The following is a 13427-nucleotide window of genomic DNA, read 5'->3' on the forward strand; positions in this document are numbered from 1 at the left end:
CTCCGTGACTGCCCCTTGGCACACCACCAACGCCCAAACTGCCTCTCCTTCAAACCTCTTTGCAGGACAGCGGGTTAGGCGAGCCAGAACAGAGGACTCAGACGGGCAGGGGCGGTGCGGTGGCCAGTGTAGGACTGGGGCAGTCTGGGGGCTGCACACTTCTGTGGGAGCCCCAGGAAAGATCTGTGCCCTGCACTCACAGAAAGCACCTTCCCTTTGTCTACCCCAAGTATTTCTCAAGCTTCACTCAAACACAAATGTACCCAGGACAGAACTTGGGTAGGACCAACTCTTTGGCAGTTACACCAACATAGATTGAGCCTTGCACCAGAGCTTCATGAGCTCGATCTCTTCCATCCTCTCAACAAACCCTCAGGACAACACAGTAGTACGTCGGTTTTTTAATGTCTCCGTTGAACATTTCGGTTTACGAAGGCCATAAACCCGGAAGTAAATGCTTCGGTTTTGAAACACGCCTCAGAAGTCGTACATGTCATGCAGCTTCTGCAGAGTGCAAGATCCTGAAGCCTAGCTGTCGGCTGTTTTCGAACGTTTCAGAACTCGAACGTTCTTCCAGAACGGATTATGTTCGAAAACCGAGGTACCACTGTATTACTACTATTATCTCCAACCCACAGATGAGGAAGGTGAGGCACAGTTAAGTCACAGGTCCACAGCAGAGCCGGGATGTGAACCTGGACCCTGCAGACCCTTGGCCTGGCACTTCCCTACCATGTGGCACTGCCCCCAAGGCCACTGCCCTCATTTGCCCCCTATCCAGTGCCCAAAGCCGAAATCCTTGCTTGTGACCATCTTGGTGGCCTGAGGCATGGCCACTGACTGGTTGGACCATGTCCCAAGTGCCCTTCTCACCTGCTCTATCCCCAATGGGACCTTCCAAGGCTCTGCTACCCCAGCAGTTGTTCAGGCACACCATCCCTGCTGGCCTACGCCTCCTGCTCCAAAAACATGAGTTCTCTCTCCCTTGGCCAGGCCAGTGCTCTGTGTGTGATGGAGATGGTGCTGGCAGCCAAAGCTTCAGGGACAAGGATGGTAATACAGAGAAGCACAAACAGAGAGTAAGAGGCAGAGAGGCCAGGACAAGGACCAACTCTACACAGGGATCAAGTGGGGGAACCCTATCCTGCCCATAGTCGGGTGGCCCCAGCGATAGAAGGAGGTCCAGGCCTTTTCCAGGTTGCTTGGCTGAATCTGGAACTACTTGTAGAGGGGCTTGGTGCGGGGGAGGCCCGCAGGTTCATGGCTCTGGGTGGAGTAGGGGTTACAGGGATCAGGTTGGCCCTCCTCTGAACAAACCCTCCAGGGAGCCCCAGAGGAACAGCTCTGGGTGGATGCTGGGGTAGGAGTCTGAACACTACCCAGTGCTACCCCTGATGGGCCCATTTCCTTGGCAGCAAACCTGGAGGAGGAGAAAGGGAAAGTACCACTTCTGGGTGGCTGCTATGGGCCCAGCCCTACTTGGAGATTTATGCCCCGTGTCACAAGAGGCTATCGAGGGCTCTTCCAAGGCTGACAGCCTGTGACTCAGCAAAGTGACCATACCTGACCAATGTGAGCTGAGCCCTTACTGGGTGTCCACACATATGGTCTCACCTCACCTTTTACTCAACCCCTGATATGGGTCTGTCACCAGTCCCTTTCACAGTTGAGGACTCAAGATCAAAGAGGTGTTGTCACCTGCTCAAGATCATACAATTAGCATGCTGTCACACAGCTAAGGCTTGCTCCCAGGCCTCAGCGGGCCCTTCTAAGGTTGGGTCCAGGTAGGTTATTGGGGCACCGAGGCAAGTTTATCTGGATCCTGCACTGGCCCACCCAGTGTGGCACCCAAGAGCAGTTCCAGCATGCAGAGTGGCTCCAGCTGAGCTTGGCCTGGATTCCTGGACCCCACAAATGCCTGTTCTCCCTGGGACTGTTGGTCCCACAGTGTGATTCTGGAGGGAAGCCCACCTGCATCCCTCCTCTGCTCTCATCATAGTGTGGGCTCTGTAATCCTGAGGGCCAGGAAAGTGCTACCTGGTGTCTAATTTAAATCGTTCTTGCTCCTGTAACACCAGCCCCACTGTAAAGCAGTGGTTCTGAACAAGGGGTGATTTTTGGCGCCGAGGGGTATTTGGCAGTATCTGGAGACATTTTTACCTGTCACAACTTGAGGATGTGCTACTGGCATCTAGTGCAGAGGCCAAGGATGCAGCTAAACATCCTACGATGCACAGGACGGTTCCCACAACATACAGTTATCTGGCCCGAAAGTCAGTAATGCTGAGATTGAGAACTCCTGAACTAAAACACGGGTTTTGGAGCCAGTTGGAATTCTGCCTTTGCCATTTACTAGCTGTGTAACCTTCACCAAGGGGCTTTATCTCTCTTTGAAAGACTCAATTTGCCCATCACCAAAAGTGGCACTCACTAATAGTGGCCCTCATCTTAAAGGGTCTCGAGGACCAAACAGATTCACACATTCAGTATCCAGCAAAGGGCCTGGCACCAGGGAAGCTCCGTCAGTAATAGCCATTATTCTTACTTTCCATTTTCCAAGGTGAACCTAAGGTGTGGGAATAAAAGTCTGGTGGCAGAACCTGGAGCTCCCCATAGGTCAGCCCTCCCCTTCAGTGGTCTCTGGCACTGGGTCAGCCTATTGTTGATGTTGTGGGAGAGGCTGGGTTGGCCACTGGATCTAGAGGGAGGAGCCAGAAAGGAAACTTGATCCCAGGTGGGCAAAAGTCACCCAGAGTCACCTTGACTCACCTTTTTCTCCAGCCCAAGCCCAGGAAAGTCATGGGATGGGGCGGGGAGACCAGGACACAAAACACGCTAATGAATACACAGGAATACAGTTCCTTAGCTCAGGGAAGTGCCATGGATTCACAGCTGGGCTCAGGGAGAGTAGCATTTGAGTGATCACAACCCAGACAGGTAGAGATATGGGGGTGGGTGGGAAATGGCATCTTGGCCCAGGGAACAGCATGTTCAAAGGTCTGGTTGTGAGGTAAGGCACAATGCCTATTTCCCAAATGACAGTCCAGTGTGGTGAGAGCAGTCCAGCTTGGTGGAAAGAGCCCACCTAGGTCCTCCCTCCCAGGTGTAGGGCACCAGGGCCCCCCTCTCTCTGTGGTGGGAAGAGTCATTGCAGTTTTTCTCTTTACAGTCCAGACACTTCCCTTTGCCTCCGCCTGCACACACTTTAAAAAGAATTTCAGGATCCACCTCTCCCACGGTTCTCAACATCCCCATCCCCCATTCACACAACCCTGTAAGGGACCCATCTTACCCAACCCAGGGTCTTCCCACCTAAACAATGCGACAGCCCTTCTGCCCCATCCAGCCCCCTCCTTTCTCCTGCCCCTCTGCCCTATGATCCCCCCAGGAGCCCAATCCGTTGTAATAGCTGCCACCACCTGCTCCTTGAGAAGACTAAAGTCAGCTCAGTCCTCCTCAGGATTGCCCCACCCCCACCCCGATTTTCATCCCTTACTCTTCAGCTGGGAAGAGCAGTCTGGACTCTCCTCATCCCCTCTAGCGGTTTCCGCAGGAGGCCTGAGACCCGAAACCCTCTTCTATGCCTCGGAAAGTGGCATTTCTTTGGAGTACAAAGCCAGCGGCTTGATTTTCTGAGTTTTGGAGGCAGAGCGAATGGACTCCCTGGACCCCACTCCGTCTCCAGACTTCAGCCCAGGGAATACTCAGTGAATGAATGAATACACGAACGAATGAATGAGTTATGCCTGACAGCCAAGTTCCAAGTCTGGAAAGGAAGCTTAGGCGCCTGCCAGGGGCGATGGAGAGCTCTGGAAAGCCCGGCCGGGAGAGCGGACCACTGGGGGGTCGGGGTAGGGATCGCTCTCAGAAGCGTCTGACCAGCAGCAGACCAGCTAGAGCCTCCCGCCCTGGAGTCTTCCCAGCTCGTCTAGGGGCAGGGCCGGGACCAGCCGGCCTGGCGGCGGGCACCGAGCCCCGCCGCGTCTGCACTCCAGTCAACAGGAAGAGAAAGAGAGAGGCCTGGCGTGACTGGCCAGCAGGCTGGTGGGGAGTCCCGGGCGTGGGCGCCGGGATCTGGGGAACCCCCGCGGGCGCCTCCCGGCTTGCGTGTTTCGGGGTGGGGGCGGAGGTAACGCCCCCTCCGTCGGGCCTCAGCGTCCTCTGTAAAATGCGGCCCCCTCTAAGGGCTGGTACGTGAGCTGATGGGGGACGGGGGTCGAGGTGTGAGAGGAGGGCAGAGAGGCCCAGACACTGAGTGACTCGAGCAGAGGCAGAGATGCTGGACTCCGGCTCCCAGCGCGCGGAGGCGGGGCCTTCGAGGGGCAGGCCCTGATCCGGGGGCGGGCCGGGGCCGGCACCTGGGTGAGGTCGCCCCGCCCCGCCCCCTTGCACTTCCGTGTGCAGCGGCGCGGGAGGCGGCGGCCCTGGGATCCCCGGAGCGACCCCCGGCACCCGCCGGTCGCGCTGAGGCGGGGACGGTACTTCACCCGCCGCCGGGCCCGTCCGGGTCTGGCCCCACCAAGACCCACGTCTGAGCGCACGCCCAGGAGCCGCGCCGGGAACCGGACCCCAGCTGCCGCGACCCCTGGCGCCTGGCCCTGCGCCTGGAGGTGAGTGAGGGCCGGGTCCAAACGTGGGATCCGAGCTACCCCGAGGGCGCGCTGCCCCTCCCTTCCCCCTCCCCTCTCTGGTTCCCGTTTCCGAAACTGAGAAACTGATCCGCCGCCAGCGAAAGTGTCGCCGCGCCCCGGGACCCGCCGGTGCCTCCGTACCCCCGTCTGTCTGTCCCTCGGTTCAACGGTAGGGGCCGAGGCCCTCTTGTCCGTCTGCTTCCAGCCCCTCTACCCGCCTGTGTCCCCATCTCCTTCGAAAGTCCACCCGTCCCTCCCGAATCTCTGGGGCCCTCTGTCCGTCCATCTGTCCCCACCCCCTCCCCCCGTCCGCCTCTCCCTGATCTCTGTCAGTCCTTCACCCTTCGCTTGCCCCTTCGCCCCACCCCCATCCCCCGCCGCCCCCTAGATCTCGTCCTCCGGGAGCCGCGCCCCCGGCCAGCGCTCGCCGCCCCTAGCCTGTCCCGCCACCTCTCCTTTTCTACAGCGCGGCCCAAACCAGGCGGTCCGCCGGGCCTCGCCTCCCGGCCCTGGATCCCAGCCCCGCCCGCGCGGTGCCTCCTCCTCGCTCTATCTCCTTTCAGTCTCTGTGTCTCTCGGTCTGTCTCTCCATCTGTCTCCCGGCTGGGCGTGGCTCGTCTCCATCACCCTCCCCTTCCCGTCTCGCCCTTTAGCTCCTTTGAGCCCCCTACCCTGGTGGCCTGTTCAAGGACTTGTGTGCCCCAGACCCCTCCGCAATCCAGACACCACGCCTTTGGGGCCCCAGACCGGTGAGGGGAGACGGTGGAGGAAAGCGGGGTGAAGAAGGAGGTGGGCACCTTCAGAAGTGCCCCACTTTCCCACCTCCCCCACTGAGTCCCCCACTTAAACCTGATCAGAAGGATTTGCTGTGAGTGGAGGGTTGACCCCCTTCTCCTCTGGCCCCTGCCCTGTATGTATGGATCCTGTCTTCGTGAGCTGAGTTGCTTGTATGTCTAAGCGTGTAGGTATGTTGTGTGTCTGTGTCGGCTTGGGTGTCCTTTGTCATTGTGTTTGGAGCTTGCCCCTGTGAGTCCTTTTTCCTTTTTCTCATGTGTGATTTGCCTCTATGTTTGTGTGTGTGTGTGTGTGTGTGTGTGTGTGTGTGTGTGTATCTGTTTGGGTGTTCTGAAGCTCTGTGTGCCCTTTGCAACTATGTGTGTACATCCCTGTGTGTTTGGAGGGTCCTATGTTGCACTGGGTGTGTTGTGGTGACCCACTGGCCCATGAGTATATTCAAGCTGTTAATTGTGGGAGCCCCTGGTATTAGGGTTCTAGCCCACCAGGTTCACGTGTGTGTCTTTATCAGTGTGTGTGTGTGTGTGTGTGTGCGCGCGCACGCACGCACATGCACACACACTCACATGTTCTTCCTCTCCCTCTGCTACTGAGCCGCTGTGATCAGGCTGACCAAGTCACCAAGAGAGGGGACTGTTCCATCAGGTTTCCTTGTTCCTGCTGTGAACTGAGTTGGGGTGTGGTGGACAGGCCAGCAGAGGGCAGCTGTGAAGAGAGTGAGTGTGAGTGTGTGTGTGTGTGTGTGTGTGTGTGTGTGTGATGTGGAGGTGTTAGGACAGCTATACCTGGCTGTAGGGTGTTGTAAGGGATCTGGTGTGTGACAGGACTGGGGCAGGGGGCGAGACGTGGTGTGGGCCTGTGACTGGTGGGACACTCACAGTCTGACTGTATGAAACTGTGAGTGTGTGCTACGGGAGTAACTGTGCTTGTGGGGAACTGAGAGTGCTTGGGCGTGGGTGTCAGGAGCAAGAGGGGATGAAACAAGGTGTGTGGTGCCTGTGCCCTGGGGTGACAGTGCTGGGAGGAAAGGTGAGAGCCCCAGTGTGTGGGTGTGCACGCATCATGCTCTAGCCCTGCCCTGGCTCCTGGGGAATGTGGGGAGACCTTCATTTCTCACCTTCCTCTACCCCCCCAAGTTGCCAGGCACCAGAGGACAAGTCTTGGGGTTTGTAGTGTTGTGACCAAGACCTTGGACTCTGAACCCAGAGAAGACCTGGGCTTAAAAGAGCAAGAGACCAGAGCTAGGCCTCTCTAAATCTCTTGCCTTATCTGCAGAATGGAGAGAGTTGATGACTAGAGGTCCTGTGTCAAAGGTTCTTTAGCACAGCCTTAGCCCATAGTGAGAGCTCAGCACATGCTAAGTCTTATTTGGTGACCACCTCCCCCCCAACTGTATGGTCCCTATTCTCCTGGGAGCTGGGGCTAATAAAAGCCCAGATAGTCCCCCAACCCAGTTTCCTCCCGGGGAATCTGTCTGTTGTCTGCCTCCCATCCCTTTGACCAGGCTGCTTGTGAGAGGGAAGACGACTGACAGAAACCCTCCCAGCATCCAGCCCTGTTCATCCCACATGACACCCCTCCCCCCAGTCTCAGCAGCAGTGGTGGGGAGAGCGGTGAGGGGTGATTTGGAGCTGTGACTGCAGGGCACTGACACCGTTTAGCTGGCACAGCTAATTGGAGTTTAAATTAAAATTAGAAGTAACTTAAAGTACAGACAAAAAGATAAAGCCTGAGGATGTCTTGGTCCCCAGGGAATGGTGATGGGAATCTTCAGCTGGAGGAGGGGCTCACATCTGAAGAGGGGCATGTTTTGTGGAGGCCTGGCATGCAGAAAAAGTGCTCAGGTCTTTCAACCAGGACACCCAGGGCACCTTGCTGCCTTTGCTATTCCTTCCTTCCAGGAGCTCCGTGGGCCTCAGTTTCTTTTAGCTGTATAATGGGCACAACAGTAATGTGAGAATCACTTCTACTAGAAGATGCAAAACAAGGAACAAAAAAGTATCACTATTCACTTGGCACTCCCAGTAGGAATCCAGCACAGGAACTGGCATGTCACATTATTGGAGCCTGGAAACCACCTGGGAAGGTGTATTCTCCCCATTTTAAGATGAGACAAACTTGAGGAATTGCCCCAGGCCACAAGGCAATGGTACCTGATTGCACCCTAGGTCTCCTAAGCCCACAGGACAATCTTTTGTAGACAGGAGGATTAGGAATAGCTTTCTTCTGTGTCTGTAGCTTGGAAGGGTTCTGAGGGCTGAGACAGTATTCCAGCCCCTAGCATGGAGTGGATCTATAGCCAGTGCCCTGGAAAAGCTGGGCCCAACACCCCATTTCACAGAAGAGAAAGCCAAGTTCAAAGACGCCTAAGGTCAGTCAGATGAGGCTGAGCCCGGCCTGTGTAAGTCATGCTGGGGCTGAATGATGAGGAGAGCCTGTTTGGTGATGCCTCCTGCTCAGCTGTTTTCTCTTGTTCCTGCAGATCTGTTGGGAACTGACTCAGGTGAGGGTTGCAGGTCTATTTCCTCTGGTGATTGTTATGTGGTGGCGGTGGCAGCAGGAGCCAGGACTAAAGGCAAGGGGGAGCCAGGAGCCCCGAGTAAAACTAGGTCCTCTTAGACAGATGGCCAGTGGACAGGGTAGACTTCCTCTCTGGGCTCCTCCCCTTCCATCCTGGGACTCAGTTGTGGGTGGGGACAGTGCACCGACTCCTCCATCTAGGCATGGGGCCTGGGTGCCCAGAGAGGGGTGCAGTTTGTCCTGAGTATGAGTGCGTCCTGCCTGGAACTGGCATCTGGCCCAGGAAAAACTTTGGCCTTGGAGCTTAGAAGCCTGGGGCCCACCAGTGGTTTTGGGCGAGGAGTGGTGACACTTTGCTGGTCAGAGAGAGAAGGTGGTGTGTGAGCCAAAGGTTGAGAGTGGATATCTCAGCTTTTCAGGTTTCTGTTCTCTGCCTCAGGCTATCCTCATCATCACACAGGGAAACTGAGGTTTGTGCTGGGCCCTACAGTGGGTTTGATACCGAGCTAGGAATGCAACGAAATCTTCCAGCTCTTGGCATTACTGAGCTCCCTTACAGACCCCCGTTCCCCCATTTCCCCAGCCTCTCTGGAGCCAGAGGAGGGACTCTAAATCCCCCTCCCCAGCCCCCAGATTCAGGGTGAACTGGGCTGAGTCCCTAAGGAATGTTGGGGAAGGCTAGTCTCTGAGGCCCCTCATAAAGCTAGAAATTCCTTCCTTTGGGGCCAGCCTTTCCTCCTCCAGCCCCCATTGCGATGAACGCAGCCTGGGGTTACCCATTGCATGTCCAGAGCCCAGTGAGCAGGATTCAGGGGGGATGGCAGGGGATGCTGAGGGTCTTTGGGACCAGATAGAGACAGCGGGGAGGGATGGCAAAGGTCTTTTCTCCAGGAGTCCTCCCTGATCAACTCCCGACTTGCAGCCCTTACTGACTTTCAAGCATCTACAGGTCTTGGGGGTGATTAGACAAGTGGGCCTAATTGGGGCAGAGGGGTGCAGGAAGGCAAGGCCCTCACTCCTAGGGTGAGGGTGAGAGTTGGGGATGAACAAACGCAGGGTATCCATTGGGTCTTCTGTTATTCAATCTCCCGCAAATCTGGTGGGGAGGAGATGATGTGCCCTTGGCTGGCTGAGGTCAGGGGCCCATCCCCTCCCAGCACTGAGCCGCATTCCCTAAGAGGTTCCATTAATTAGCCTTGGAGCCAGCCCCCTTTCAGTTCTCAAGCGTCACCTACTTGGCCGCATAGACATATATACTGTGCTCTCACGGGGATACAGAAACTGAGGCAACACTCGGCACCCATGGTCACAGACCCGTGAGTGTGTACACATGCTCATGTGCACACACCTACACAGGTGTTCGTATGCACTCACCCACAGGCACGCCCAAACATGCACGTAGGTGCTCACCAGTCATCCTTGTACTCAGACGCCTGCCCACATACACCACACTCTGCCCACTTTGGGTCAGGAAGGGGGCCGTCCTTGGTCAGGGTCACAGCCCAGCCTGTGTCTGGCACTGAGAGTGAGGTTTGAGGTGTAGCTGTGACCACAGGTGCTCAAGGGGGCTGGGCCACACTGGGAGGTGGGCTCTGCCCAGGCACTCACTGGCTAGCCTGCCCACCTGGCCTTGGCCCCCAGGATGACCAGGGCTTGGCTTTGAAATGGGGAGCATGGGTGGGGGGAGGGGCCATGTCAGCTGTGCTGGCACCGGTTATGGCTGCTGCCACAGAGAAGGAAGTGGGCTGCCTGTGGTCATGGGCCAAGGTGCTCCCAGGCGAGTGGGGATCCTGTCAGCTCTTCAGTCCCCACACAGTGTCTATGCCTGGTAGAAATGGTGTTGCTGGGCTCTGAGGACTGGAAGGCAGAAAGGGTACTTCTCCTGGGTCATCTGTGTACTTTCCAAGGCCTAGGCCCAGGGGAGAGACCCGTCCATCCGAGGTGTTTCCGGAGGCTCACTTCCTCTGGGCTGCCCAGGAAGTGGTTTCAGAATGGGACTGACCAGCCCTCTGTCTGTGGCTTGCCCCGCCCTGGCCTTGCCTGTGAGGGGAGCAGTGTTTGGCCAGTGGATTAGGCCGACTGGCCAGGCCTGGATGGAGACTCAGGGAGAGGGTCTGAGGCCATGAAGTTCCCTCCCAGGCCCCACAATCCCTGCTCCTCCTTTGCTCCAGGCCTGTAAGCTAAGGCTTAGAGCATTAGCTCTGGCCGGCATGGCCCCTTGCATATGAGTGGCCATGGCTGGGCTGCATCTCTGGGATGAGGCAGCTCCAAGCCACTGTCTGAATGAACCTGGGCAAGTGGCTTTGAGGTCCAGTGCCTGTTTCCCCCTCTGACAAATGAGACAATGATAGCATCCACCTATATTGGGTTGTGCCAGAAACAACAGAAAATGTATGCAAAGTAGCTAGCACTGGGCCTGACACATTATTAGTGTTTAAGGAGTAGCAACTGTAGTTATGTAAATCACTTAGCACCCGGCTCATGGTAACTGTTCAAAAAACAGCAAGTGGTACCGATGATGGGGTTATTATGTCTGATGGCCCCGGCATTGGCCCAGTGTCACAGGGCCAGATGGCTGCAGAGCCTGGCTGAGAAGCCAGGTCTCTGGTTCCCTCATCCCCCCTTGAGTCTCCCTCCACAGGCAATTTTGCAGGGTGGGGAGGGTTCCGTGGGTTCAATAGGTTCCATGTCCTCTGAGGAGAGGAGGTCCAGGGTGGAGCAGCTGTGCCCACTCAGCGCCCAGCCCCTTCCTGCTCTTCTCCCCCTCACTCCCTTTCAAAGGGAGAAAAATAGATCTCATGACAAATAGAAGGGAAAGGCAGTCTGCAGCTGCCTGCTGCCCCCTCAGGCCTCCCCCGAGCCCCTTCCCGTGCTCTGGCCCCCCACAGGACATTGGGCTTGGAGCAGCTGAGGCTGGTGATGAGGGGTGGATAGTGAGCCATCCTGCCAGCCTGCCTTACCCTTCAGACCCCTGGAGTCAGCCTTTGGGCTGGGGCTGATGAAGGCTGGAGGAGTGGTGGGAGCTAGAAATGCCCCCTACACACACATCTTTGACAAATGGCAGCTGATGGCAGGTACCTGCCTGTCCCAGGGACATGCAGAAGGTCAGTGAGGGTTGAGCTGAGCTTTGGCCTTTGCTATCCGGAGCCAAGAGGCTTGGAGCCTCGGGTGTTAGCATGGTAAAGATGGTGGGGTAGTTGGCAGGGGCCAGGAGGCTGAAGGGCTAGAGATTGGCAGGGGCCTGGGCCAAGAGGGTGAATAAGGGCATCCTGAAGGTTTAGGAGCAAGGCCTCTGCAGGCAGTAGACAGACTTGGGTTCAAATTCTTTCTGGACATTTACTGGCGGTGTACTCTTAAGCCAGGGACTGGACTGATTTGAGCCTCAGTTGCCTCATCTGTGAAATGGGCAGATCAGGGAGTGTCCATCTGAGACCTGAATAAGAAGAAGGAACCAGTGTGTATTTTGAGGAAGGGGCCCAGGAGATAGAACAGCAAGCGCAGAAGCTCCTAAGCAGGATGGGACTTGGTTGTTCAGGGAACTAAAAGGGGTCCTTGTGGCAAGGGCAGAGGAGTGAGGGAGGACAGTGGCTTGAGGAGGTCAGGGAGCTAATGGGAGCTGGTTGGGTGAGGCAGGCCAGGGAGAGGTGTCTGGGCTTATCAGGGCAAACAGGCAACACTGGGGGCTTGGGCAGGGAGTGATGAGATCTGCTTTATTGTTTTAAGAGTCCCACCTAGTCCTGGGGCAGAGGGACGCAGGGGCTGGAGCAGAGGATGGAGAGCAGTGAGCAGGCAGGTGCAGCGCTGGGGAAGATGACGGTGCCAGCAAGGGGGTAACAGACTGAAGAGAAGAGGGGACTTCAGGACAGACCACAGAGGCAGAAATGATAGTGTTGCTGGGTGGGGAGGAGGGGGGAGGACAAGGACCCCCAGTCTCTGGTCTGAACAACGGGGCAGGCACTGGTGCTGCTAGGAGATGGAGGCGCTGGACTGGGAGAACATCAGCTGGTCTGTTTTGGATGTGTTGGCGCACCTCTAGAGTGTGATGAGGTTGGGGAGGCAGGTGGGTTCCAGAGGGTCTGGGCTGAAAGTGACCTGAGAGTTCAAGGTAGCATGCACAGAGCAGAATGGAGAGGGTTCTGTGGGCCTTTGTTGGGAAGTTTGAGAGGCTCTGGGTACAGGTCCAGGATGGCTGTCCCTCGAAGGTTCCTGCCAAGGTGCCCAGGAGGGCAGGTTTGTGGTGGCTGAACTGCTGTTTTCACAACAGCCCCGGAAGCTTTGGATCATGTCTACGGCTGTGTTGGGTAAACAGGTGCAGTGGAGCAGCCAGTTGCCAAGGCCCGAGACCGGATCAGATGTCTGCTTGGTATGGGCTGTGGGTTCTGGGGGCGGGTGGGCGTGGCTGGAGACAGGAGGAAGATTGTAGGGTCTTCTAGTATCAGGGCTGGAGAAAGCTTAGACGTGTCTATTGTCAAGACGGGACTAGGCCCTGAGAAGGATAACGGCTGACCTGGAGTCTGCCGGTGGACTCAGGCTGTCTTTGCCCAGGCCTGTCTCTTCCCAGAGCAGCAGACCAGAGCAGGGCACTGCAGGGCTGAGTGGAAATGGGCAGTGGGGTGGATTGGGAGAGGGCCGGGTTATAAGGATGACAGTGGTGATAACGCTGATGGTGACAGCTGCCTCAGCGCCAGGAGCTGCACTCAGCACAACCTCCTCGGCAAGCAAGACCAGTCCCTTTTACATATGACGCTGCAGCACTGTGGCCAAGCTTGCAGGGCACGCAGGGAAGACGCGATCTGAGCTAGACCTGTCCAGCCCACACCTAGGCCCTCTCTCCAGTTCCTCTGTTCATTGCCTGCCGTGGGATGCACGCTACAGCCCTGCCTCTCCCCGGCTTTCTCCTGATCCCTGAAGTGAAGAGGCTTCATCTGGGCCCTTTCCCCTTGTGGGGATGGATGGATGGCAAAAGTGGCCTTAGGTGGCCATCTCACCTTTCCCCAAAGATGATTGTCCACCATCAGGAAAATCATGGGAACTCTAGGAGATGACCGCAGTGGGTGCACGGAGAGAAAGAAGAGCTGAGGAGCAGACGTGGGGCCCACCTCTGTGGGGGCTGTGGAGGAGCCGTTCCCACCCCCAGTCACATGCACAGGCCCTTGCACCCCTGGAGGCCAGATGGGCATGGCCGGTGTGAGAGCCAGAGGGTCCCTCTCCGCTTTTGAAGGGGGCTGCCCCACTGAGTTTGTGGCTTCGGGTGAACTGCTCCACCTCTCTGTGGCAGTTTCTGCCTAGTCAGTCTGGAGCTCCATGGAGGTCATGTGTGGGGAGCCTGACGTAGTTGTCCCACCCTCACAGGTGCCAGCCCTCTGCTTGTGTGTGCCAGGCCTGTGACTGCCACCTGTGACCCCCGGCCTCATCGTCAGCCTCCGTTGACTTCCCGTCAGGCAGGCGGGCAGAGGAGGCCTGCCCAGCTGTGAGCCTGAC

At 57.0% G+C, this 13427-nt stretch overlaps 1 protein-coding gene across 2 annotated transcripts in view; it reads left to right on the top strand.

Moving 5' to 3' along the window:
• The first annotated feature begins 4388 nt into the window (after positions 1–4388).
• PRKCD (protein kinase C delta) overlaps positions 4389–13427 on the top strand; it is a 29056-nt gene continuing 20017 nt past the window's right edge. The window contains exon 1 of one of the 2 annotated variants that reach the window (XM_088798473.1): positions 4389–4610. The gene's annotated coding sequence lies outside the window, so the exon portion shown is untranslated. The remainder of the gene's footprint in view (positions 4611–13427) is intronic. The other variant, XM_088798474.1, reaches the window with a different exon arrangement.

The sequence above is a fragment of the Rhinolophus sinicus genome, chromosome 5 (genome assembly GCF_057876585.1).
Source record: "Rhinolophus sinicus isolate RSI-liver-muscle chromosome 5, RSI-T2T, whole genome shotgun sequence".
NCBI lineage: Eukaryota > Metazoa > Chordata > Mammalia > Chiroptera > Rhinolophidae > Rhinolophus > Rhinolophus sinicus.